Source organism: Arvicanthis niloticus, chromosome 5 (genome assembly GCF_011762505.2).
Source record: "Arvicanthis niloticus isolate mArvNil1 chromosome 5, mArvNil1.pat.X, whole genome shotgun sequence".
Lineage (NCBI taxonomy): Eukaryota > Metazoa > Chordata > Mammalia > Rodentia > Muridae > Arvicanthis > Arvicanthis niloticus.
In genome coordinates, this window is record NC_047662.1 from 35,123,114 (window position 1) to 35,148,679 (window position 25,566).

At 44.9% G+C, this 25,566-nt stretch overlaps 1 protein-coding gene and 1 long non-coding RNA gene across 5 annotated transcripts in view; one reads left to right on the top strand and one right to left on the bottom strand.

The window, feature by feature from the left end:
* The window catches only part of St3gal3 (ST3 beta-galactoside alpha-2,3-sialyltransferase 3), a 201,324-nt gene that overhangs the window by 43,281 nt on the left and 132,477 nt on the right, over positions 1 to 25,566 (top strand). The window lies entirely within an intron of this gene.
* LOC143442371 (uncharacterized) lies at positions 969 to 19,664 on the bottom strand. The gene is made up of 3 exons (XR_013110491.1): positions 19,435 to 19,664; positions 5,731 to 5,772; positions 969 to 1,201 (listed from the first exon to the last, which is right to left on the bottom strand). It is a non-coding gene; the product is annotated as an uncharacterized LOC143442371 (long non-coding RNA).

A 25,566-nucleotide genomic window follows, 5' to 3' on the forward strand; every position in this document is an offset into this window, starting at 1 on the left:
ACTTGTAACACAAATATCGTATGTGCCTCTCACCAAGGGGTCACAGTCCATAAGTTGAGAACCACTGGCCTTCTGTATGCATGTGCAACACAGTCATACCATGCCTGTGAAGGCCAGAAGAAGGTGTTGGATTTCCTGGAACTGCAGTTACAGATACTTGTGAGCCATCTGGGTGCTGAGAATTGAACCTGGGTCCTCTGAAAGAGCAGCCAGTGCTCTTAACCACTTTCCTGCCCCATTTCTCTGTTTGTACACATATGTGCATGCACACACAGTACGCGTACACACACATGTGCATACATACAATGAGAGACATTTGGTCACCTCCCCCCATTACTCTCTTCCTTCTTTCTCTTTGTCCATGTTGTCCTTTCTACTTTCATGTCGTGTATTTTGAACACTTAAGAAGTCTTACGACCCAGGACAGGAAGACAAAGGGTCAATTAAAACTGGGCAATGGTACAAATAGGCCTCTCTAAAGCAGGCCTACAGATGGCAGGTGATCATTTGAAAAGCTGCTCACCATATTAGTAATTAGGAGAAATGCAAATTAAAGCTGTGGTAATAGACTGCTCTAATAAACCGTTAGAACGGCAAAAATTAAAAGACTCTATCAGGTTAGCGGTACGCTAGCAAACCGCAGCAGCAATTATACTGCCGGTGGGGATGTAAAATGGTACGGCCATTTTGAAAACCAATCTGGCAATATTTGAAAATTAGCATTCACCCAGCATCCCTCCAGCCATATCACACCAAGAGAAATGAAGGCATATATCCACGCCCAAACTCATACCGAATGGTTTTAGCAACTTTGATTGTAACGGCCCAAACTGGAGACAACCAAAACATTAAATTGTGGCACGTGTACGCCGTGGGATGCGGTTCGGTATTCAAATGCACAAACAATTGATTCCTGTAATAGCTTGCACAAATCCCAAACGATTATTCTGAGTGAAGGAATCCAGATATAAGGAACATACTTTGTAATTATATTTATGCAGAATTCTCTAAAGTACAAAGTCATTTTTGTGACAAAAAGCAAATCAGGGACCTCATGAATGAGTGGGGCGTAAGGAGAGCACGCTCAGTAGCTTAGTTGCGATGTTCCAGTGTCCCAGATGAAGATGGTCAAAGTACATCTGCTTGTACACCTTCTAGAGGGGCGCTTTACTGTACGTGAATTGTAAGTTGGTGGTGCTGTCTGAAAAACATCCAGAGAGTTAAAATAACATTACCCGTGAAGAACGCTGTTTGGACAGAGTTGGCTTCCAAAGAGCCGCAAAAGCCAGCTGAGGAGGCGCTGTCACCTGCGCATGCGCACTAGGTGGGCGGGGGAAACCCGGCTTTTAATAATGAGAGACATGCTGAAGAAAACTCACTACCAATAAAGGGCTGATGAAGTTTAAACTCCAGGGAGGGATTGTGCGAGGAAAGGGCAAAGACCATGGTGGAAATTTAAGTAAGCCTTGGCTCCACCCTCCAGGCAGTGTTGTCCAATCAGCACTGGCATCATCACAAACTAAAGGAGATGGCATCATAAACTAAAGGTATTATGTTGCCAATTAGTGATAGGATCTAAATAGGAAGAGTATCAGGAGTCATTATTGTATTTTTCCTGTGTTAGTATGTACAGTAGTATAGATACGTTGATGCCCTTGTTAAGTTAAATGGGCAGGTGAAAGTTCTAGGTTAATTATTCCAAGAAAAGAAAGTGCATGTGAAATACATAACTTAAAGACCATTAAAAGAGTCTGGACAGATGGCTCAGTGGTTAGGCGTGCCTGACACTCCTGCGGAGAACCCAAATTGAATACCCAGAACCCTAGGCAGTTCAGAACTGCCTGTAACTACACCTCTAGGGGGCTCTTCCGCCCTCTTGTGGCCTTCTTGGGTTCCTGCACTTGCATGCACACATAGATGCCTCTAGGTTTATACAAATGATTTTAAAACGAGATAAAATCTTAAACAAAACAAAACCCAAAACACTGAACAGAAGAAAAAATGCAGTAAGAAGTGGAGGAAGCAGAATAGTCAGTGCAGGAAAAAATAATGTCGAAGGAAGGCTCACAGTATCTAGACCAAATAGTGGCATGTACTGACATTGAAGGCAGGAGAGCCATGCCTCAGATGTTCTTTCTGAGGGAAGCAAGGAACTGTCTTCCATAGAAACAGTGCGTGCTGCTCCCTTCAAGTGCTCTCATATTAATAAGAGGCTTCCTGCCAGTTGCCCTGTGTCTGCAGTGATAGCACAGAGGAAGAAGCTCATTCCATTGTGCAGCTCAAAGCAGGAGCATCAAGCAGTGTGAGCTGCTCAGGATTTTTATTTATCTATCTTTGGTTTTTCAAGATGATGTTTCTCTGTGTATCCCTGGCTATCCTGGAACTCACTGTAGACCAGGCTGGCCTCAAACTCATGAGATCTGCCTGCCTCTGCTTCCTGAGTGCTGGGATCAAAGACATGCACCACCATGGCTCTGATACTCAACCTTTTTAAAAAGCCAGTTTTACTTAATGTTATTGGTGACGCAGTCTTAAGTTCATTAGGTGTTGGCCTTGGATATGGCCATTTTACCCAAGTGTGGTGTGGTAAAGCACGGAAGCCTGTCTGTCTCAAGACTGCACGTGTGTGCTTGGTGACCTAGCTAGCTGCTGTTTGGACATACTCTTCTTTGTGAAGGATGACGTGTAGGCAAACAATGACTATCTGCATTATCTAGGGTTGGGCATGGGTGACCTTTTCTCAGAAATGAATGAGGTGAGCCTGCCGTCCCAAAGGAAGCCACCAACTGTGTATAGCAATGACAAACCCCAGCTTTCAAGTGATCAGAGTTCTGGAGAACTTGCATCTACTGCTGTCATATGACTTTTTCCAGGGAGACCTGAAACCATGAATTTACCCCAGATAGATCACCTCTGTACTCTACTATTGCCCCGGCCCCACGATTATGTGAAGCTGGGAGACGAGGACGAGGATGGTAAACAGAATGCCAGGGGAGAGAGTCTGGGGACCCCTCCCCATAAGGGGGAGTTAACCCCTTCGTTACCTCTACCATAGGCCTCACTGACACTGAATTTTGCTTGTTCTGTTTCCTCCTTTGTGGGGCCAAGGTGTTCTAAAGGCCAGGACAGCAATCTGTTCCGTGATGGACAGTCATGTTATGCCCAGAGGAAATGGTTGTATCACAGCACCGCCACATGCTACGTCATTTAAGTCCCTTTCTGTTATGATGGGTGGTGATATTAACATGTGTGGCTGTGTTGTATGATCACTGAGAGACATGGGAAGATGGCCGTAACCCGAGGAACAATGATGCCCACCCTCCACCTTTAGGAAGCTGCAAAACCATACAGTTAAGAGAGCATCATAGATTTTGATTATATGGATCCTGGGAGTGCTCTGATACCTACTGGTCCAAAGTTGCACTTAAAATTAGATTTTAGTTTGGGTTAGCATTGAAGACCATCCATAGCCATGTGGAGAAGTTAATTCTAAAACTCTTGGTTTTTCAATTTTTCTTTGAGAGGTTGGTTGTATATGATGCTTTGTGCAAAATGGTGATTTGTAACATTGAGTGAATGCAGAAACCCATTGGAACCAGGTGCCTTTTATTACCTTGTCTTTGTGTCACGGCACCTGACAGAACTGTCCCTAAGGAGGAAGTAGTCATTTGGCTCATGGTTTAAGGGAAATAGCTGTTGGTGGGGAGGCTATGGCAGATGAGGTGGCTTGGCCTGGAGCTGGTGACGTGCCTTTCTCACCTCTTCCCTGCTCTGGAAGCAGAGTAGGTTTGAAACAAAAAAAAAAAACAACAACAATGCAATGTACAGTTTGCCTTTTAACTTTATAGGAGGGCAAAATGTCCCCATGCTCTCTGTCCCCTGAGGGCTCCTCCACAGGTGTGGTGCATATAAACTCAGCTATGCACACGTCTGAGCACATACACCAAAATAAATCTCACAAGTCCACATACAGTCACCTGCTTCTCACCCGCAGTGCCATATTCAATACATTACACTAACGTTCAGTACATCACCTCACAGGTGTTGTGTTAGATGATTTAGCATAACTAGTGTGTGGCAGTGTAAGCTGTATTTGACGTATTAGCTGCATTGCATCACATTTTTGTTTGTTTGTTTTGAAACAGGGTCTTACTATATAGCTCTGCCTGTCCTGGAACTCACTGTGTAGACCAGGCTGGCCTCAAACTCAGAGACCCACCTGCCTCTGCCTCCTGGGTACTGAGATTAAAGATGTATGCCACCATATCTGGCTCATTTTTAAAAATTTATTTTTAATGTGTGCGCATTTACGTGTGGATGATGTGCAGGTGAGTTTAGGTGATGCCTTGGTTACTTTTCTGTGGCTGTGATAAAACACCATGCCAAGGGCAACTTATAAAAGAAAGCATTCAACTGGGGGCTCACAGTTTCAGAGGGTTGTATAGTACATAACCATCATGGTTGGAAGCATAGCGGCGGGCGGGCGTGGCACTGGAGCGGTAGCTGAGAGCTTACATCTGATCTATTAGTGCAAGAGAGGAAGGGAGGCAGGGAGGGAGGAAGAGAGATTGGGGGTGGGGGTGGGGGAGAGACTAGAAATAGTGTGAGCTTTTGAAACCTGAAAGCCCACCCCAGTGACACACCTCCTAATCTTCCCCAGACAGTTTCACCAGCTGGGACCAAGCATTCAGACTTATGAACCTTTGGGGGCCATTTTTATTCAAACCTCTATAGGTATCCACAGGGACAGAGGTGTTGCATCTCCCTGGACCTAGAATTACAGATGGGTTTTTTGGTGTTTGTTTTTTTGAGATAGGGTTTCACTTGTGTACCCCTGACTTATCTAAAACTTACTCTGTAGACCAGGCTGAATTTGAACTCATAGAGATCCACCTGCTTCTGCTTTCCAAATGTGAGTGCGCGTGCATATCTGTGTGTGGTTGTATGCATATGAGTATGTGAGTGCAGGTGCCCCTGGAAGCCAGATCCACTGGAGCTGGGATTAGAGGCAGTTGTGAGGTGCCTGACATGCCTGCTGGGAATTGAACTTGAGTCTCTGGAAGAACAGTGAGTGTTTCTAACCATTGAGCCATATTTCCAGCTCCTTCATTGCATGCATTTCATCTTAACTATCTTTTCCAGTTGAGGATTGATGGGACATAGCTCCATTATGAGTTGTATATTTGTGACCTGATAACTTTTTGCTTTTGGTTGTGGGGACATATTCTCTTTCGTTCTGGGCCAGCTTGGGTTGGCCAGCTCGGTCTTGCTCCAGCCTCCCCGGTGTTAGGGTTATAAGCATAAGACTCCATATCCGGCTTGGTGGTGTCTTACCACTACAGAAAAAGACCAGTCAGGGCTGGGAAGGTGACTCATTTGGTTAAGTTCTTGCCTTCCCAGCATGAGGGTCAGAGTTTAGCTCCCAAGTATTCTGTGTAAAAAGTACCAGGGTATCAGTTTGCACGCAGAATCCCAGTCCCTGGGAGTGGGAGTTGGAGCCCCAGATCTCTGGCAGCCGGGACAGCCTCACCAGTGAGCTGCAGGCTAATGAAAACCCTGTCTCAAAGGGCGTGGCTTTGTAAGGATAAGACCTGGGGTTGCCTTCCAAACACACTTGCTCCACACGTACATGTGTCCACCTAAACATGAACATGCACACACACACACACACACACACACACACACAGGAAAACCAAGGCTGGGCATGCATAGAAGTAATAGAATACTTGCCTAAATCCATAAGGTGGATCCTCCCAGGTTGGATCCCCAACACTTCAAAAAAAGAGAAAAAATAAACAAGTAAGCATTAGTTTCTTGAATGATGAAGAATTTCTAACTTCATTATAAAGAGCGGAAATGCCGGGCAGTGGTGGCGCACGCCTTTAATCCCAGCACTTGGGAGGCAGAGGCAGGCGGATTTCTGAGTTCAAGGCCAGCCTGGTCTACAGAGTGAGTTCCAGGTACAGCCAGGGCTACACAGAGAAACCCTGTCTCAAAAAAACCAAGATAGATAGATAGATAGATAGATAGATAGATAGATAGATAGATAGATAGAGATAGAGAGAGCAGAAATGTGAAAGCACGATTCTTAGAATTTAGTACGAGGGCTGAAGAGATGGCTCAGCAGTTAAGAGCAGTGGCTGCTCTTCCAGAGGTCCTGAGTTCAATTCCTAGCAACCACATGGTGGCTCACAACCATCTGTGATGGAATTCAATGCCCTCTTCTGGCACATAGGTGTACATGCAAATAGAGTACACACACACACACACACACACACACATGCATGGGCACACACACACATCTTGAAATATTCAGTATAAAAAAGACAACTTTATTTCTTATTATTCTTAAATTTTATTTGATTTTATGGATGTGGTTGTTTTGCTTATATGTACATCTGTGTGCCATTATATTCCTGGTGCCTCAGAAGACAAGAGGTGTTGAATCTCCTGAAACTAGAGTTACAGGTGGTTGTGAACATGTGTGTGTACTAAAAATTGAACCTGGGTCCTCTAGAAGAACAGACTTCTCTTAAACATTGAGCCATCTCTCCAACACCCATACCCTCATCTCTGGCCTGATGGATTTTGTGAGAGCCTCCAAACCAGAAAGAAGGCTTTGGAGGAAACCAGTATTTCTGGTGTGATCTCCCCCTGTGAGTCTCTAGCAGTGGGCTGGCAAAAAGCCCAGATATATGTTGAAAAATGTTTGAAGCTGCAGTGTGATCTTGAAGGTGGCTGTCTAAAATGTCTCTGTTTATTCAGAAGAGGGTGGGAAATTGTACATATGTTCATGTTTTTATATACATAAGCATAGATCACATCTAGATTTGCATACGTGTGTATAAAATAACTGTGAGCTTGAAATCTAGAAATAATAACTTTGGTTGCCTTCCAGGAACAAAGTTGAGAGATGTGAGACTGGAGAAGGTGAGAGAGTGAGTGCTGGGGAGAGCCGAGGGTTGGAAGAAAAAGTGTGTGTGTGTGTGTGTGTGTGTGTGTGTGTGTGTGTATATGTGTGTGTGTGATGTGAGACTGGAGAAGATGAGAGAGAGAGTGATAGTGCTGGGGGAAGCCAAGGGCTGGAGGGAGAGAGGGTGATGAAGAAAGTGTACGTGTGTCTGTGTGTCTGTCTGTCTGTCTGTCTGTCTCTGTGTGTGCATGTGTATGTATCTATGTGTGTATATCTGTCTATGTGTCTGTGTGTGTGCACATGTGTCTTTGTATGTCTCTCTGTGTGTGTGTCTGTGTGTATACTGTCTCTCTGTGTCTATTTGTCTGTGTCTCTTTGCATGTGTATGTGTATCTGTGTGTATGTGTGTGTATATGTCTCTGTGTATGTTTGTATATTTGTGTCTCTGTGTGTGTATGTCTCTGTGTGTTTGTGTATTTGTGTCTCTGTGTATATGTGTGTATTTATATGTGTGTGTCTCTCTTTGTGTGTTTGTGTATATGTCTTTGTGAGTGTGTGTGTTTGTGTGTATGTATGTGTATATCTCTGTGTGTGTGTTCATGTATGTGTGTCTTTGTGTGTCTGTGTATATGTGTCTTTGTGAATGTCTGTGTGTGTGTGTGTATGTGTGTGTTTATGTGTGTGTTTCCATCATGCTGTGTGACCTAGTATTCCCACTCGAAAGAGTTCATCCACAGGTTCCTGCAGAGTTACCCACTGCAGAATTTTCTGTGTGTTCATTTACATACGTTGTTTCCTTTTCTCTTTTATGTGTGTGGGCGTCTTGCCTGCATGCGTGTCTATGCACCGCGTGTGTGCCTGGTGCTCTGAGACCAGAAGAGGCCATTGGATCCCCTGGGTCTTCCGTAAGAACAGTGAGCACACTTAGCACTGAGCTGTCTCTCTAACCCCACATTGTTTCTTTGTTTTTTTTTAAATAGCAAGTGTTTGGCAGCTATTTAGGTATTTATCAGCAGGGAACAAATCAATGAATTATGGTTCTCATTTAGTGGGTCTGCGGCTGGAGCTAGAGGCCTCTGTGCACTGGTAGGAAAAGGTTTCTAGGATGTATCTTCAGATGCAGGGCATAGGTGCCAGGAGTTTTACATGGGTCTAGCAATGCTGTAAAGTGTTTGTCGTCATCCGAGGCCAGTGCAGCAGGTTATTCCATTCCTTTTATTGTAAAATAGTTTTGAAATATTTTTCCTCTAGGCTCTAACATGTCATTATTATGAGAGTTCTTATTATGAACAGTATTTGGCACAGAGAAGTGACAAAATCACATTTCCGTGTTATTAAATCTGTTCCACTTTGAGCCAATCAGAGTGACCTCCTACTGATTTGTGTCTGGTGGCCAAGTGCCTTTATATGGCCAAGTGCTACTAGAGCAGCGCAGAGTAGCGACCGGCCTGGGCCACACGGGGGCAGCAGAATCCTTTGATTGCAACAGCACTGACTTACTCAGGATGGCTTTTGGCCAAGTCCAGCTGCTTGCCGTCCTTCAATTCAACTGTGTGCACCTAGAAGTCGGGGCAGTTGTGTGAGCTGTCCTTGGAGGCAGCAGAGGGGTGAGAGGGGAAGAGGTGGATCCCCTTCCCTCCTCTCTTAAAGGTTGCTCAGTGGATTCCAGAGCAGTATGAAAGACACTGGGATGCTGCAGCATGCTGGCACATAAGCACTGAGGCTTCCGAGCCTCCCCACCTGACGCTGAGTCCTGGCTCTGCAACGTTGGGCCACTTATGTTCTTACTCTTCGAACCTAAGATTATCAGTGAGATAATCTAAGTAAACCTCTTAGCACTACGACATAGTGAGCATTTGAAATAGCTGATTACAGGCTCAGCAGGGAAGGACACTTGCTGCCAAGCCTGCCATCCTGTGCACGATCCCTGAAACACACTTAGTGGAAGCAAGAACCGGCTCCAGCAAGTTGTCCTCTGATCTCCATATGTCCTCTTACCCACACATACATAAACACACACAATACATACATTAATGTTAAAACATTTAAAAATAGATGTTCATAATTACAATAATATCAATTACCAGCAGAGATGGGTAATAGATTCTTAGTGGGTTATTTTTGTTTGTTTGATTGGTTGGTTGGTTGGTTTTTATTGGATACAGCGTCTCTCTATGTAGCCCTGGCTGTCCTAAAACTCCCTAAGTAGATCAGGCTGGCCTCAAACTCACAGAGAACTACCCACCTCTTCCTCTTGAGTGCAGCGATTAAAGGCATGTGCCATTACTGGCTTCTTGATTTGTGTCTCTTTCTTATGTATTTAGTAATTGTTTTTGTTTGGTTGCAAGCAAGGTAGAAATATTTATTTAGAACCATTTTAAAGCCGCTTTTTCTCAGGGGGGCTTACAGTGTATTTATGGCCTCATTTACCCTCTATAAAATAGTCTTTTAATTGTATGCGTGTATGTGTGTACTTGACTTCTAGATCTCTCCAGTCTCAGTTTGAAAGCCCCCATCCCAGTGTATCTGTGTGCTTTTGATGGGAAAGTATGGTGTCAGAGCTTGTGTGAGGCAGTTGGGCAAGATGGTGTTGTTGAGGGAAGCACACTCTGGGATAAAATTCAGGTGGGATAAGCTCACCAGGGTGTGGTTTTGGGAGCAGCCCCTGGAAGGACAGGAAGGGAGGCGGAGGAATGCAGGGGACACTCATGTAAGAAGTCATGCTATGGTTCAGTCTCAGTACCGACCTTGCTGTGCCTGTGGAGATGGGAGTTGAGCTGGTCCTTTTGAATTGGAGGGAAGGGAGTAGCTTTTGTAGTTCCTTGGTCACCACTACTCACAGGTTCAAGGCTGCCCCAGAGAGGGGACATGATCTCAGAGCTGACAGTGCCCGTCAGTCTGGAGTGCTGACAGCTGGGGGATTTCTGATCACCATGATCACAGCAGCTGGTGAGCAGATCTTGTTTCTCAAGGGACATTTGAGTAGCATCCTATAGTGTCCTGTAGCTCTGCCATGGTGTTCAAGTCACTTGAAAGGGGAATAAGGAACATGGTGTCTGAGCCATTTGCATTTCTGTGACAAAATACTTAGTGTGGGGGGTCATAGTTTTCAGGGTTGGAGCTGCAGCTCAGGTGGTCCGGAGTGCCCACCTAGCATGTATGAAAACCAGTATTCAGTCCCCAACACCAGCTAAACCAGGTGTGGTAGTAAAGAGGCAGGAAGAGCAGAAGTTCAAGATTGTCCGTGACTACTTACTAAGAGATGGCTTTGAACTGGACAGGTAAACCAAGCTGGCCTTAGTTCACAGAGTGCTGCCTGCTTTCCATCCTGAGTGCTGGGATCAAGATAGTGCATTAACACTCTGGACTCCCAGATTTGCATTATTGCATGTTCTCTTTGGCAAGCATTAACCCCTCGAGAACATGGTACAACAGGCTCTACCTCTTAAATTGCCCCACCACCCACTTCTCAGTACTAGTGTGTTGGGAATGGAGCTTATAGGACATGAACCTGCTGGGGGATAAACTATTTCCCAGCTGTAACACATGGCTAGTATAAAAAGAGATGGCTTTGGATGGGGGGGAGTGCACGCATGTGTGCACATGCACACACGCCTTTGCACTTGCACAGGTGTGTGGAGCCCACAGGTTGACACCAAGTATCTCAGTTGTCCTCCCCTTTGGTTTTTGAGTCAGAACCTCTCACTGAACCTGGAGCCTTCCAGCTCTGGGGATTCTCCTGTGTCTGCTTCCCCAGTGCTGGGATTATAGTGGGTGGTGCCCAGCTTTTATGTGGGTGCTTATGAATCAGGTCTGAGCAAATCAGGTCTAGCTATCCCACCTAGCAGAGAGAAGACAGGAAGACCATGCGGTCCTCACTGCTGCAGTACTACATGGTTCATAGCTGGAGGGTAGCTTGTTTTTTGTTTGTTTGTTTGTATGTTTGTTTGTTTTTGTATCGTCACCAAAGGGTACTTTAAAAACTGCATTTTATATTCCTTAAAGTCATAAGCTTAAGTCACTACCAACATAACTTCATCATTTTTCTTACCTGGGGACATTTAAAAAAACAGAGGGGAAAAAATAAAAATGAAATTAAAAGGCTAGGGAGAAAAAAATAAAAATGAAATTAAAAGGCTACTAAGTTATACCAGAGGGAAGAAATAGAAGGAAGGAATATAAAATGAATATACAAATACAAAACTAATTAAAAGATTCTTAGCTGTAGGGAGGCAAAAAAGAGGCAAAACAGTTTGATGTTGTGTACGTGCGTGCGTGAGTGTGTTTGAGTGTGTGTGTTTGCATGGGTGTGTGTTTGCATTCATGTGCATGTGTTTATTTTTAGATTGAGAAGCCCCAAGCTTGTCAGGAAACTGTGAGAACCAGCTAATCTCTTTCCCTCAACTCCAGCAGGTGACATGATGACAATCGGGGGATCTTGGATTACAAGGAAACATTCATGCACATAGCCCTGACAATACCTTGTTCGATTCAGGTGGATACCACCCACAGAGCTTTGGGGCTAGAGAAACCCAGAAGAGATATCAGTTACTTATCTGTCAGTCAAGGAAGATTACTGCCCAGGACAGTTTCTTATTTAGATAGGTCCATCCCAATAGGTATGAGGACAGGAGAGAGGAATCTGGGCCTGAGATGTCTTGTACAACTATACCTGAGGGTCACAGGAAGAAACTGAGGACAGGACCAAGTAAGAAGGGGGGTTTTAGAGGTGAGGAAGAAGCCAGCTTGAGGAAGACTTTGAGAATGCTGTGCTGTGACAGGTGGTGTGGCCCCTGGGGACCTAGGGGAAGTGTTCCAGGTGAGTGGAATCTTAGAAAGTTTCTCAAGTCCCAGTGCTGTCTGTGAGGGACTTGTGAGGAGGAAGAGGAAGAGGAGGAAGAAGAAGAGGGGGAAAAGAAGAGGAAGAGGAAGAAGAGGAGGAACAGGAAATGAGGGGGAGGGAGGAGAAGATGGTGGCCGTGGTAGTCTGTGTATTTCTAATTTCTATATGAGTGCCTAAAATTAATTAATTAATTATCATTTTATTTATTGCTTGTTTGAAGACTTGGGCTCATGTAGCCCAGGCTGGGCTCAAACCTGCTTTGAAGCCAAGAATGGCCTTGAATTCCCTATTCTTGGTTTTCTTGCCACCACCTCTCAAGTACTAGGATAATAGTGTCTGGAATTGAAGACTGGGGATATGTTCCCTTATTTTCTCAGCAAATTTCATCCCACATCCATCACTAAGCAAGTTACTCTATCAGTTTGTATGACTAGGGCAGTCATTTTTAAGATCAAAATTGATTTGACCTAATTTGTGAAACAAAAGTTATATTAGAGTTTGCTTCTCCTTTTGAGGAAACTGCAGTCCGATTAAGAAAAGTAAGCTTTTAAAAACCTAAGCGCAGTTGGTGTTCTGAGAGCTAAGATTGGGAAACACATGGCGGCCCTTGTAGTGGGAATCAACCTTGAAGAATGTCTGTGGTCGCCTTTATTTGATATTTTAAAAAGAACATCTAAGGAATGGTTAATTTGACCCAGAGACACACAGTTGGGCGAGGGCTACAGGACAGGCTTCTTGGAGCCCACACAGCTCAAGCCCAGACTTACAGGGGAGTGAATAAAGCCGGGTGCATGCCAGACAGATCGAAGAGCAGGCGTGAGGTGCGAGGACCTGGAAAGGCTGTTCTTATATGGGATGCTGAGTTTGTTCTGTTATAGGGTACCTGAAGAGAAGAACTCCGAGAGGCCTGAATAAGATGGATGGAGTCTTTATTAACCACGAGTTGGGACTGTCCCAAACTGATAAGTGGGAAGCAGCCCCAGCCTCCAGTTGGTTTCAGTTGTTAAGGGGGAAAAAACCCCAACAATTAAAATATAATTGACTGTACAGAAAGCAAGCATTGTTTACAGAAGCAGAGAGGTAGCAGTTAACTAACTGGCCAGACAATTAACGTTTAGCTCAGGGTCATACTGTCTAGGAACGTGTGGCTGGTCCAGAGGCCAGTCCTACCCTAGATAGCTTTAGCTGTACGAGTGCTCTTAGCATATGTTCATGAGACGGCATAACTACAGTTTAGTAGCGCACTACGGTTACTGAGTTAGGAGGGAACAGCCAGTGAGAGGATTTAAAGCACTAAAGAAATAGTTTGGGCCGGGCGGTGGTGGCGCACGCCTTTAATCCCAGCACTTGGGAGGCAGAGGCAGGCGGATTTCTGAGTTCGAGGCCAGCCTGGTCTACAGAGTGAGTTCCAGGACAGCCAGGACTACACAGAGAAACCCTGTCTTGAAAAAAAGAAAAAGAAAGAAAAGAAAAAAAAAAAAAAAGAAATACATTTGCTTTACAGTGAAGGAGGAGGCTAACAGCAGGACAGACTGACAGACAGAAGAGTCTGAGGGAGTCAGAAGGGAGTGCGTGGTCCTTGAGGGTCTCCACCTTGTTCCTGCTTCCTGCTTTCTGCTGCACTGTGGTGGGACACGAACAGCCTCTGCCTCTGCCTTTCTCTCTGCCTCTCTGCCTCTCTGCCTCTGTCCCTCTGCCCCTCTGCCCCTCTGCCCCTCTGCCCCTCTGCCCCTGCCTCATGCTTTGGTCTCCACGATGTGAACTTCCCATGTGCTTTTGCTACCCTGATGGGATCATAGCAGTGCAAGAGCCCCACAGACAGGAAGGATGGAGAGCAGATGTGGATGTGGGCCAAGGCGCTAGGTGAGAGAAGCGGCCTCAGGAGGACCTGAGCGGGTTGGGCCACAGGATAGATGGCTGCTGGCACTCAGGGTGAGCAGGAAGTGAGCTGGGTCACAAAGGGTTGCATCACAACAAAAGGCTTAGACCTTACCCAGTAAATGAAAGGGAGGCTGCAGATACTGCATAAAGCAGGTTTCCCAGAACTGATATCAAGTGTGTTTCTGACCACAGGTGGAATCCTATTATGGAAAAGTAGCCCCCTCTCTGTGTGTTTGCAGTTAATCAGTAAATGTCTCTGGACCAATAGAAAACATCATGTAAATTAGAAGATACTTTCAACTAAATAATTATGAGAATATTACGTATTGCGTAAAACTAATAATAACCTTAAAGGAAAATTTGTAGAGTTAATTGCATTTATTAGAAAACAATCAGTCATTTAAACATCAATTTCAAGAAGTTAGAAAATAGACATGGTAATACAGGCCTGTAATCCTAGTACTTCAAAGGCTAAGGCAGGAGAATTACAGATTTGAAGCCCACCTAGGTTACTTAAGAAGCGATGTCTCAGCACTGGGTGCTCTCCCACAGGACCTCAGTTTGATTTCCAAAATCCACATGGTGGCTCACAGACATGTGTTTCAGGGGATCTGATACTCTTTTCTGGCCTTCATGGGGACTGCATGCATGTGGTGCATAGACAGGGATGTAGTGAAAACACCCATGTGCAGAAAACAAAATAAATATTGAAAAAAAAAAAAAAACTCGTAAGGATTGGAAAGATGGCTCAGTGATTAAGAACTCTTGCTGCTCTTCCAGAGGACCTGAGTGAGCTCAGCTCCCAGCATCCATATCCCCCAGATGGCACAGCAGCCTGAGACTCCAGCTCCAGGGCATCCAATGTTTTCTTCTAGCCTCCTTGGGCACGTGTACATGTCACAGACACAGATACACACAAATAAATATAAGTCTCTAACTTATTTTTAAGTTTAAAAAAACTACAGCAGCTTAAACTCAAAGGAGGAAATAAGGAGGGAGGGAATTTGGTAAGAAGGAAAGAGATCGCACTCTACAGAAGACCACCAAAGGAAGGCATTCTCTCCAGAGAGCGGTAAAACTGAGAAATCCCTGGCAGAGCAGATGACAGAGGAGCTGGGGGAGGAGGAGCAGCTGGAAAGGAACAAGTGAACGCCACAAAAGCTGCAGGCTTTTACAGACAACAGGGATATTGTGAACAAATTCATCCCAAAAAAGGTCTGAGAATTTGTATATATGGATCAATTTAAGAAAATCCAGTGTTTACTAGGCTAGAGAGATGGCTCATCAAAATGTAAGGACTGGAGTTCAGATCCCCAGAGCTCACATAAAAGCCAGCCAGGCGTGGAAGCTGCTTGTAATTCCAGCACTTGGGAGGCCAAGACAGGATCCCTAGGGCAAGCTGGATGGATAGCTAGTCTTGCTGGAATCCATGAGCTCTGGGTTCAGCAAGAGACACTGATTCACTTAAAAAAAAAAAAAAAAAGCATTGAAGATTGTGCTGGCTACGAATGTCAACCTGACACAGGCTAGAGTCATTTGGGAAGGGAACCCCAATTGAGAAAATGCCTCTACCAGATTGGCTTGTGGTTAAGCCTAATTCTTGATTGATGGTGGATGTGGGAGGGCCCATCTCACTGTGGGCAGGGCCACCCCTGGGAAGGTAGTCCAGAGTGCTGTAAGAAAGCAGGCTGAGCAAGCCATGAACAAGCCAGTAAGCAACAGTCCTCCCTCCATGGCTTCTGCATCAGTTCCTGCCCTCAGGTTCCTGCCCTGCTTGAGTTCCTCCCCTGACTTCCCTCAGTGATGGACCGTGATGTGGAACTGTAAGCTGAAGTCAACCCTTTCCTGCCCATGTTGCTTTTGGTCAGTTTTTATCACAGCGATAGAAACCTTAAAACATCCCAACATTGACTTTGGGCCCATACAAGCATGGACACCTGTGTGTGTGCACGCACATGCACGTATACACACACACACACACACACACACACACACACACACACATTCTACAGGAATATGGATGCACACATGCACATTTATCATGCATATACACAGATTTAAAATTTTTTTTTAGGTGAGCCTCACTGTGTATCCCTGGCTGACTTGTAACTTGCTCTGTAGACCAGGCTAGCCTCCAACTCACAGAGATCCACCTGCCTCTGCCTCCTAAGTGTGTGCCACAACACCCAGCTTGCAATATTATTTTTTGAAGTAAGTAAATAAAGTTCCATATTTGTTCATGCTGGCGCTAGTGGAGAACTCCAGTCTGCAAAGGAGAATCTGGAGTTCAAGCAGATGAGCTGGAGGGATGGCTCAGTGGGCTATAAGCACCTGCTGTGTAAGCACCAAGACCCACATACAAGTGAGCAGGCATCCGTGTCTGAGATCCCAGCGCTGCCAGCCAGAGATGGAGAGGTCCTTAGAGCTCTCAGGCCAGCTCAGCTGGCTTAATTGGAGAGCTCTAGGTTCAGTGAGAGACCCTGTGTCAAAAAAAAAAAAAAAAAAAAAAAAAAAAAAAAAAAAAAAAAAAGATGGAATGTGCCAATACACACATACATATGTACACACACACACACACACACTAGCATGCACACGTATACACCACACACACATTCAACCAAACTTTCTGTGGGTAGATTTTGTAAAGTTTTGAAAGTAAAACAGGGATGCTACTGAAAGCCCCTCTTGGATGTTCAGCCTGGTGCACTGAAGCAAGGGAAAGGGGCCTAATATTTATTCAGTTCCCACTACAGAAGCTCCGGGCTGGCTTTCATGCATTCTATCTTACTTTCTTTATTGTCTCTGCTGTCTCAAGTTCATGCAGTCATCAAGGAATGAAATGAGGATCAGGCACTGAGTAAGATGGGTGGGATGGTATGCCGAGACATTTGCATCTGTGTGGTGGACTTGGAAGTAAAAGGATGGCTTGCAGCTTGTGACTGACCTCTTGCTGCCATTATAGGCAGAGAAGCAAGTGTGAGCACACTGATGGGCTACAATGGGCTCAGACTTGAACTTCCCACCCAGAGAGTGAGCGACCCATAACTTAACAAGTGCAAAAATCAAAAGATGCTTGAAGTAGAAATCTGTGTGACTACCAAATAGCTCAGCTGGTAGAGTGCTTGTCTAGCATACACCAGGCACTAGGTTCGATTCCTGACACCCTGAAAAAAACAGGCATGGTAATGCATACCTGAAGTTCCTGCACTGGGGAGGTCGGGACAGGAGGATCAGGAGTTCCTGGTCATTCTCAACTGCACAGCACATTCTAGGCCAGCGTGGGCCAGGTAGAGCCCTTTTAAAAGGCAGGAAGATGAAGAATGAGAAGGAGGAGGAGGAAGAGGAGAAAAAGAAGACAAAGGCAAAGATGAAGAAGAGGAAGAAGAAGAAAGTAATGAGGAAGATAAAAATAGGGGGTGGGGAGAGGGTGAGAGAAACTTGAACAACTCAGGCCTTTCTGTGAGAAAATTAACACAAACAACAGGTTTTTTTAAGTGTCTTTTTATATTTTAGGTATATAAGTGTTTTGTTTGCATGTATGTTTATACACTGTGTGCATGCAGTGCCTGCAAAGGCCAGAAGAGGGCATTGGATCCCCTGAAACTGGAGTTACAGACAGTTGTGAGCCACTATGTTGGGTGCTGAAAATTAAATCCGGGTTCTCTGGAAGAGCAGTCCGTAGAGCGTTTAGAAGTCAGGAAAAGGAAGAACAGCCTTATCATGACTTGCTGAGGTTCAGTCTGTGCCAGGGACAAAGTAATGAAGGGTGTGTCCTGTCAAAAGGCCGAGGTTTTGGATTGTAAACTCCCCTGGAGATGAGAACAGGCACGCAAACGGTTTGGGCAGACGTGGGTCTGAAGACGTGGGTCTGAAGGAATCTTGCCTTGCTTCCAGTCATTTCAAAAGAAGAAGAAATTACTCAGTTTAGCAAACATTTCAAAATCCCTGCTGCTGATAGGCCCTGTGCCAGAAGCATAAAATAGTAAGTCCCATGAGGCCTAGACTCTGAGCTGGAGAGCGCCCTGAGGCCCGACTTCCAGCAGCATCTCTTCCATGGCACTCTGGATCTCTGTTGGCCTTTGCTGCCCCATTTTCCAAGATGGAAGCCAATGCTACCCATGAGGGAGGGTCCTGAGCGTGAGGACTTGCTGCCTCACCTCTTCCAATTATAGAACCCAGGCTGGGGGACTTCCCTCTCCAGTCATGGATTTCCCTCTCCCTGACACTTCCACTCTCCTCTTTCTTCTAGATTGTTCATTTGGGCAGTAAACTTAATCCTTTATTGGCATACCAATAAAAGCTGTGAATATATTTTATATTCAAAATAAGAGCCTCAACATGTCTGTTATTGATAGCTGACTGGTTAAGAAAACAAAAATAGGAATTAAGAGATTGTTTTTTTTCATGAGCCATAAACTTAATTCCTAGAATGTTTCACACTTAAACAGTAAAACCAGTGGGTAATTTTTTTAACTATTGTAAATTAAACTACTTTTAATTTTTGTGTATGATTGTTTGCCTGTATGTGTATCAGTGTGCCATGTGTGAGTTCAGTGAGTTCAGTGCCTATGGAAGCCAGAGAGGGCATCAGATGCCTTAGAACTGGAGTTACAGAGCCATTGTGAGCTGCCATGTGGGTGTTGGGAATCAAACCCAGGTCCTTTGGAAGAGCAGGCAGTGCTCTTAACCTCTGAACCATCTCTCCAACTCCTTGAAACTACTGACTTAGGATCTAAAAATCAGATCAGAACTCAAATTCAAATTCTTGTGTGCATTAAACATAGAACCTCATGTGTCCCAGGCTGCCTTCAGGGTTTTATGTAGTTGATATTGACCTTGACCTTCTGATCCTCCTGTCTCTAATGATGGGTCTTTTTTTTTTTTTTCTACCATGCCTCTTGTATGTGGTTCTAGGACTCAAATGTGAGCCTTCATGTATGCTAGGAGATCAGTCTGCAGACCAAGCTGCGTCCCCAGCCATTTTGTTTGTTTCCTTTACTTACATGTGGATGTGACTCAGTGGTAGAACACTTGACTAGGCTGATGAGACAGAACAGCCAAGGTCCGGGTGAAGCTCGTCTGAGCCCACGGAAGAGTCAGTCCTCAGCTTTCCTGTGTGTGTGTGGCTGCGCCTGTCCTATCCAGGTCATGGTTGTTATAGTTAGGATGATGAAACTAATCTGGCAATTTCAAGAAAATTAATTCCGTAGACAGATGGACACCCCTCCTTGCTTTCTGGAGATTTTCGGCTTCAGCAGTGGACATAGGCACCGTTGTCCTCTCCTCTAGGCGGCCACTGGACACTGTGTCCAGGAGAGGCAGTCCTCTTTTAATCCTGCATGGATGGTTTCTGTACTAGTGTCCTGAGAGCCAGGGCTCTGTGACATCTGGCTTTCAGCATGATCATTAGTATTGATTCAACAGATTAACTTTAACCTTTTCTTTTTGGGGTGCTGAGGGTAGACCCTAGGGCCTCCTACACACTGGGCAGGAGGAACCAACATTTGGTACCAACACTGGTACCTCACTATCAAGCTGAGGATAATCTTGAGGTTTGATCCTCCCAGCCTCCACTTCCCAAGTGCTTGAATTACAGGCATATGACACCAACACCAAGCCCAGCCGACATTTTTCTTTACAGAATGTAAGGAAACTGCAGTTTTGATATTCTATAAACCATCTCAGCTTGGTTCTAAAAACCAAGGTTGTTCTACATAGAAGGGCTAAAGAAATCCAGGCTAAAGAAATTGTCTTATTAACTCTTAAATGAATTAATAGCAACTTAATAGTAACTTACTAGTCTCCAGGAGGATGAAAGTTCTGTGGTTCAGTAGCTAGCAGATGATCAGATGTAACATCGCCAGTGGCGGTGGGACATCCTGTCATGGTGAGCCTTCTGCAGAGAGGAGCACGAAGCACAGAGCTGCTCCAACTGCCCTGCTGGAATGGTTAGCCCAACTCTAAGCACCGAGGATTGGCCAGGAAAGCCACATGTGCAGGGTGTGCTCCAAACAGTGTCCTGGACTCCAAAAAAGGTTCTGACAGGAGCAAAATAAAACAGGGTGAGTGTGTTCCCAAGTCAGAGAGGCTGAGACAAAACAGCCAAGGTCAGGGTGAAGCTCTCCAGAGCCCACAGAGGAGGAAAAGGATATAGATGGGGGAGGGGGGGTCAGTCAGATACATGCGGGTGTGGGCTGTGCATGGGAACATCCAGTCCCTGGGGGCTTGTGACAACCTGTTCTTATCTCATTGCACAGATGGGAAAATGAACAGTTTTATGTCCCGTGTTTTTGTGGAAAGTGTTAATGTTTCCAGAAGTCCACCACTTTGTAGCATGTGCAGGTGTCTAGTGGATTATCCCAGTGGGCTTCCTTCTGGCATAGTCAGGACTTTTGTCTTGCTGAGTATGAACTAAGTGAGGGCTGGATGGAAGGCCTAAGTATGTGTAACCCCCAGGAGAAAGAAAACATTGACCCATATCCATAGCCCCATATCCCCAGGGCTCTGGCTATTGAAAGACAGCAGCTGTTAAGAGTTGTGAGTGTAGAATTGTGTCTGTTCATTTACAGTGTAAAAGACAGTAGTGGGATATTTGTTTCTTAGATTCCCTAGTTCTTCTTGTCATCTTGTCATTGGTTCATTCGCTCACTCCTTTGTCAGTAGATATTTGTGCAGTGGCAGGTATGGTTCTCAGTGAAGGTCCCCTTACCCATGGGAGATATGCTATAGGATACCAACTGATGCAACTGCAGGGGATCTCTGGAAGTTTGTAAACCCTATAATATACTGCGTTTTTCTACAGATACATTCCTGTGATAAAAATTTACAGATTTGGCACTGTAAGAGATTAACAATAATAACCAGCAAAGTAAAATAATTATGGCCATATGTTATTAGCATTTCTGGTGTCACTACTTACACATCCGGGGGTTAAGACTAAGTGAAATGAGTCACTTGGACCCAGGCACTACAGTGCTGCAACAATCGCTCTGAGAACCAGGGTACAGCTACTGTGCTCCTGTAGGGAGGGTAGCACATACAACGTGGACACTACTGTGCTCCTTTGGGGAGGGTAGCACATACAACGTGGACACTACTGTGCTTCTTTGGGGAGGGTAGCACATACAATGCAGACACTTTCAACAAAGAAGCAGTTCACATCCCCAGCAGCAGAGAGCACAGATGGAACGAGACAGCAAGAGATTTCATCACACTACTTGGAAACATGGAAGTTTACTACTCAAGGGATAGTTATGTCTGGAATTTTCCATCACACAATTTCAAGTCACAGTTGACTGTGGGCAGCTGAAACCACAGAAAGTGAAATCGTGGCTACGGGGAGACCACTGTATTATGAAAGTGATATTCTGTGATGCTCAGAGTTTTCAGTCTCCACTAGGAAACCGACGTCAGACACAAACAAGTGTGTAGTTAGGTCTGTAGTAACTCTCCAGGGAGAAGGCAGAGACGCTCTGAGCAGCAGATGAGGCAGCTCAGTGTGGCTCTGAAGATGCTGACCCTCCACCTCCTCCAGCCCTTCTTCCACCAAGCTTGTCTCCCTGATTCTGGCATGTTCTCTTTTCTGGCCTTAGAGTAAGAACCAGCTGGCCTACCCTATGAATACCCTGGACACCAGTTTATAAGGATAATCCATTAATCCTTGCTGAGTAAAACCAGCACTCTGCCCTGTTGTCAGAATCTCCTCCCCACCCCCAGAAGTTAGAAACAGGAATTGTTTTTTGAAATATTCTGACTTATAAATGTTAACAAATTCAGAATTTTCCAAACATTCTGTGGGCTAAACTTGATACATCTGCGAACTTCCAGTTTACAACATCTTGAGACGCAGAATTTTAGTTACTGAGTTAGTGAAATTTCTAGTTCAAGGATTAGGGGAAGTTCCCTTCTTGCCTAGTCCTAATTCTTAAAATTAATTTTGTTTTTAATTGTGTGTAGGTGTGCATGTGTGTGTGTGTGGGGGGGGGTTGTCCATGTGAATGCAAGTGCCCACAGAGGCCAGAAGAAGGCTTTGGACCTCCTGGAGCTGGAGTTGTGGTTGTGTGGAGTTGTGTCCTGTGGGTGGTTGTGAGCCCCCTTCCATGGGTGTGAGAACCAAACCCCAGTTGTCTGAAAGAGCAGCAAATACTCATAGCCGCAGAGCCCTTCCCCAGCCCCTCCAGTGCAGTCTTAAATAAGGAGCGTGCCGTCTCCTTTCCTGCTCCCTCCTTCCCTTGTGGATCCAAACAACAAAAAGCCACATTTAAAGGGTGGGCAGAGGAAGCTTGTCCTCTCTGCCAGCCTCCGCGACGCATCCTGAGCAGCGTTTCTGTGAGGCTAGGTGCCCCTCCTACTGTTGGTACTAAGGGATTCCTTGCAAGGGCCCCACACTTGCAAGGTAAGCACTTCTGCTGAGCTGTATCTCCAACCTTCTTGTGAAAACATGTTTTATTTTGAGACAGAGTCAAGTTGCCCAGGTTAGCCTTGAATCTGCTCTGAGGCCTGAGCAGGCCTTGAATTTGGAAGCTTCCCGAGTACTTGGATCATAGGCCTGGAACACCAGGTCTGACTGACAAGAGCATTCTTGAAGTGTAATTTATATACCATACAGTTCACCCATTTAAAGCTAAGCATTCAACTCCAGTGTACCTCGTTTGCACAAATACCACATCTAATGAGCCTTTGATAGATTAACTCTTTAGTCTTCAGTGATACAGCAACACCAACTAAAATCCCATGCTTGGTGAAGGGTTAAAAATTTAAAAATTGGCTACACACTACTGAAGAGCACGTGCTCCCCTTGAAACTCTCATCTCTGGCAGAGATCAGAACAAACAAGTGTTATGCAACTCCTTTAGGAAGCGTTTTCCTCGTGTTCTTAATATGGCGGAAGTACACGTCACGTCGTGCATATTCATCCAAAGAAAATTAGACCATGTGCCCCTACAGGGCTTAGGAGCGCTGACTCACAGAAGTCTTACTTCTAATACTATACTATTAGAAACCATCTCAAGGCCCATAAATATATAAATAGGTGAGAAAATTAGAATAGAATGGAATATTGCTGAGCAGTAAAATCAGACAGAAACAGATCTGCTATTACAGAGGATTACAAAAGGACAGCTGGCCAGGCGGTCATGGCGTGTGCCTTTAATCTCGGACTTGGAGGTAGGGGCAGGCAGAGCTCTGAGTTCCAGGCCAGCCTGGTCTTCTACAGAGGGAGTTCAAGGATAGAGCTATACATAGAGACCCTGTCTCAGAAAAAAGGTGAACTGGGAGTGAGTGGGAGAGACCACAAGGGAACATTACGAAATACGATAGACTTGTAGGGGGCTGGAGAGGTGGCTCAGTGGTTACGAGCATTGCTTATTCTTGCAGAGGACCTAAGTTCCGTTCCTCAGACCTGTATCAGGTGGCTCAACCTCCTGTGACTCTGACTGCCGGGGATGTGACGCCCTCTTTGCCTTCCATGGACACCTATGTATGTGATGTGTCTATACCCAGATGCAGACAGACACAGATACAGCAGAATAACTTTACTTTCAAAAAGAGAACATTTGGTGGACTTGAGTGGTGACATGGACCAGTGGGTAAAGGAGCTTGCCGCCAAGCCTGACAACCCAAGTTCAGTTCCCAGGACCATGCTGCAGAGGAGCAGACTGACTTCTGAAGGCTGTCACGTGACCTCTGTAGGCCCGTCATAGCACAGCTGCCCTCAAACAGATATGTGTATAAAAAAGGATTTAGTGGATTTCTGCATGCACTGATCTTTACTTATGGTGTGTGTGTGTGTGTGTGTGTGTGTGTGTGGGTGTGTGTGTGTGTGTGTGTGTGGGTGTGTATAGTATATATGCAGTTGTCTAAATATTTGGTCTCAAAACAGGTTATATTATTGGTTAAAGTATATTTTTATATAAATCTCAAAAAAGATTTTTTAAATAATAATCCCTTTTCAATATAAAGTATTTACTATCAAAGACCAAAATGTACTTTTTAGTTTGAGTTACCAAAACATCTACTTTGAAGATAGTAAGGCCTAAATGAATATAAAATACACATATGCTTAACAGTCCAGGCAAAAATCTTCTCAGCCTTGCAGAACAGTTTTCAAATGGAAACCATCTATGTTATGACCCTCCATAAAAAAATAATGTGCCAGGTTAGAAAATTGGTGATGACACACACCTTTAATCCCAGCAATCGGGAGGCAGAGGCAGGAGGATCTCTGAGTTTGGGGCCAGCCTGTTCTACAGAGCAAGTTCCAGGACAGCCAGGGCTACACAGAGAAACCCTGTCTTGAAAAACCAAAAAGAAAAAAAAAGAAAGAAAGAAAGAAAGAAAGAAAGAAAACCCTGACAGGTGTTCCCAGCCACTCGGGTTTTAATTAATTCCGGATGTAGTCAAGTTGACAACTGAGAATGGCCACCAGACAAACTAAGGCACTCCCAGGCCAGCCCCTAAAACTGATACATCATCTTACCTTCCCTCCCCACAGCGAGTGACTGTGGTTTCTCCCCATGCCTCCCTCTCTTGATACTTAGTTACCTGTCTCTACTTTTCAGTGATCAGCTGGGCCACTGAGAGCCGAGTATCATCTCTTTTTAAGTGGAAGTGTTATACGTTAATAGGCATTGGAGGTTTCTTAGAAAACATGTAAAAATCTCGAGTACTCTTCCGTTTGCTCCTTCCTTGTCTCTCTCTCTCAACCAACAAGGTGGTACCCTGCTCTTTAAATCCTCTCACGTGCAGTTCTGCATTTCTCTCCCAGCTGGAGGACAGGATGTCACAGGCAGAGCCCTCAGCATTTTCCCTGTCCCAGGCCCTGGTGTGTATATGATACAGACCTTGCTCTTGCAGACACTCTTCCATTTAGTATTTGGATTTTAAAACAAATCCCGGGAAACATGTCATTTTACTCACACATACTTGGGGGGCATCTCTAATGCATACAGCTTTTTAAAATAAAGCCACCAGGGACTAGAGAGGGTGCTCAGAGGGAAGAGCTTCCAGGGGACCCAGGCTCAATTTCTAGCACCCACATGGTAGTTAACAACCTTCTGTAACTCCAGTTCTGTGGGATCTGATGCCATCTTCTGCCCGTTGTGGATACCTGACGCACACACGGTACACGGATATACACGCAGCCAAAACACCCATACACATAAAAATAATAAAATAATATTTAAAACTTACAAAGTAAAATTAACGGACCATGTTACTATCTTACATGTCTAGTAATTTCTTAATGTCTTCTAATATCCAAACCATACTCAAAAAAAAATGTGGTTTTCTTTTAGATTTCTTTCCATAGCACCTTAGAGCTTCCTCCAGACAAGGGCCAAACATTTTTTTTTGTTCTTTGATTATCTTCTATTGTGATATTTAATTTTTTAAAAATTGATTTGTTTTCATTTATGTGTACAGGTGTGTGCCTGCTTGTCTTTGTGTGTCCCACGTGCAGGCAGTACTTTCAGAGGCCAGAAGAGGGCATTGGTTACCATAGCACTGTAGCTGCAGGGAGTCACGAGCTGCTGCTGGGAATTAAACCCAACTCCTCTACAAGAGCAGCAAATGCTTTTAACCACGGAGCTGTCTCTTCACCCCCATCTCCTATTCTTTTTTTTTTTTTTTTTCTGTTTTTTTTTCGAGACAGGGTTTCTCTGTGTAGCCCTGGCTGTCCTGGAACTCACTCTGTAGACCAGGCTAGCCTCGAACTCAGAAATCCACCTGCCTCTGCCTCCCAAGTGCTGCCCATCTCCTATTCTTATAGACATTATTTGGATATGTAAAACAATTATAGTGGTTCCCAGACATACATGCAGACAAAACACCCATGCACATAAAATAAAATTTGGGTGGGCGGGTGGGGGAACACCCTCATAGAAGCAGGGGGAGGGGGATGTGATAGGGGGGTTCCGGAGGGGAAATAGGG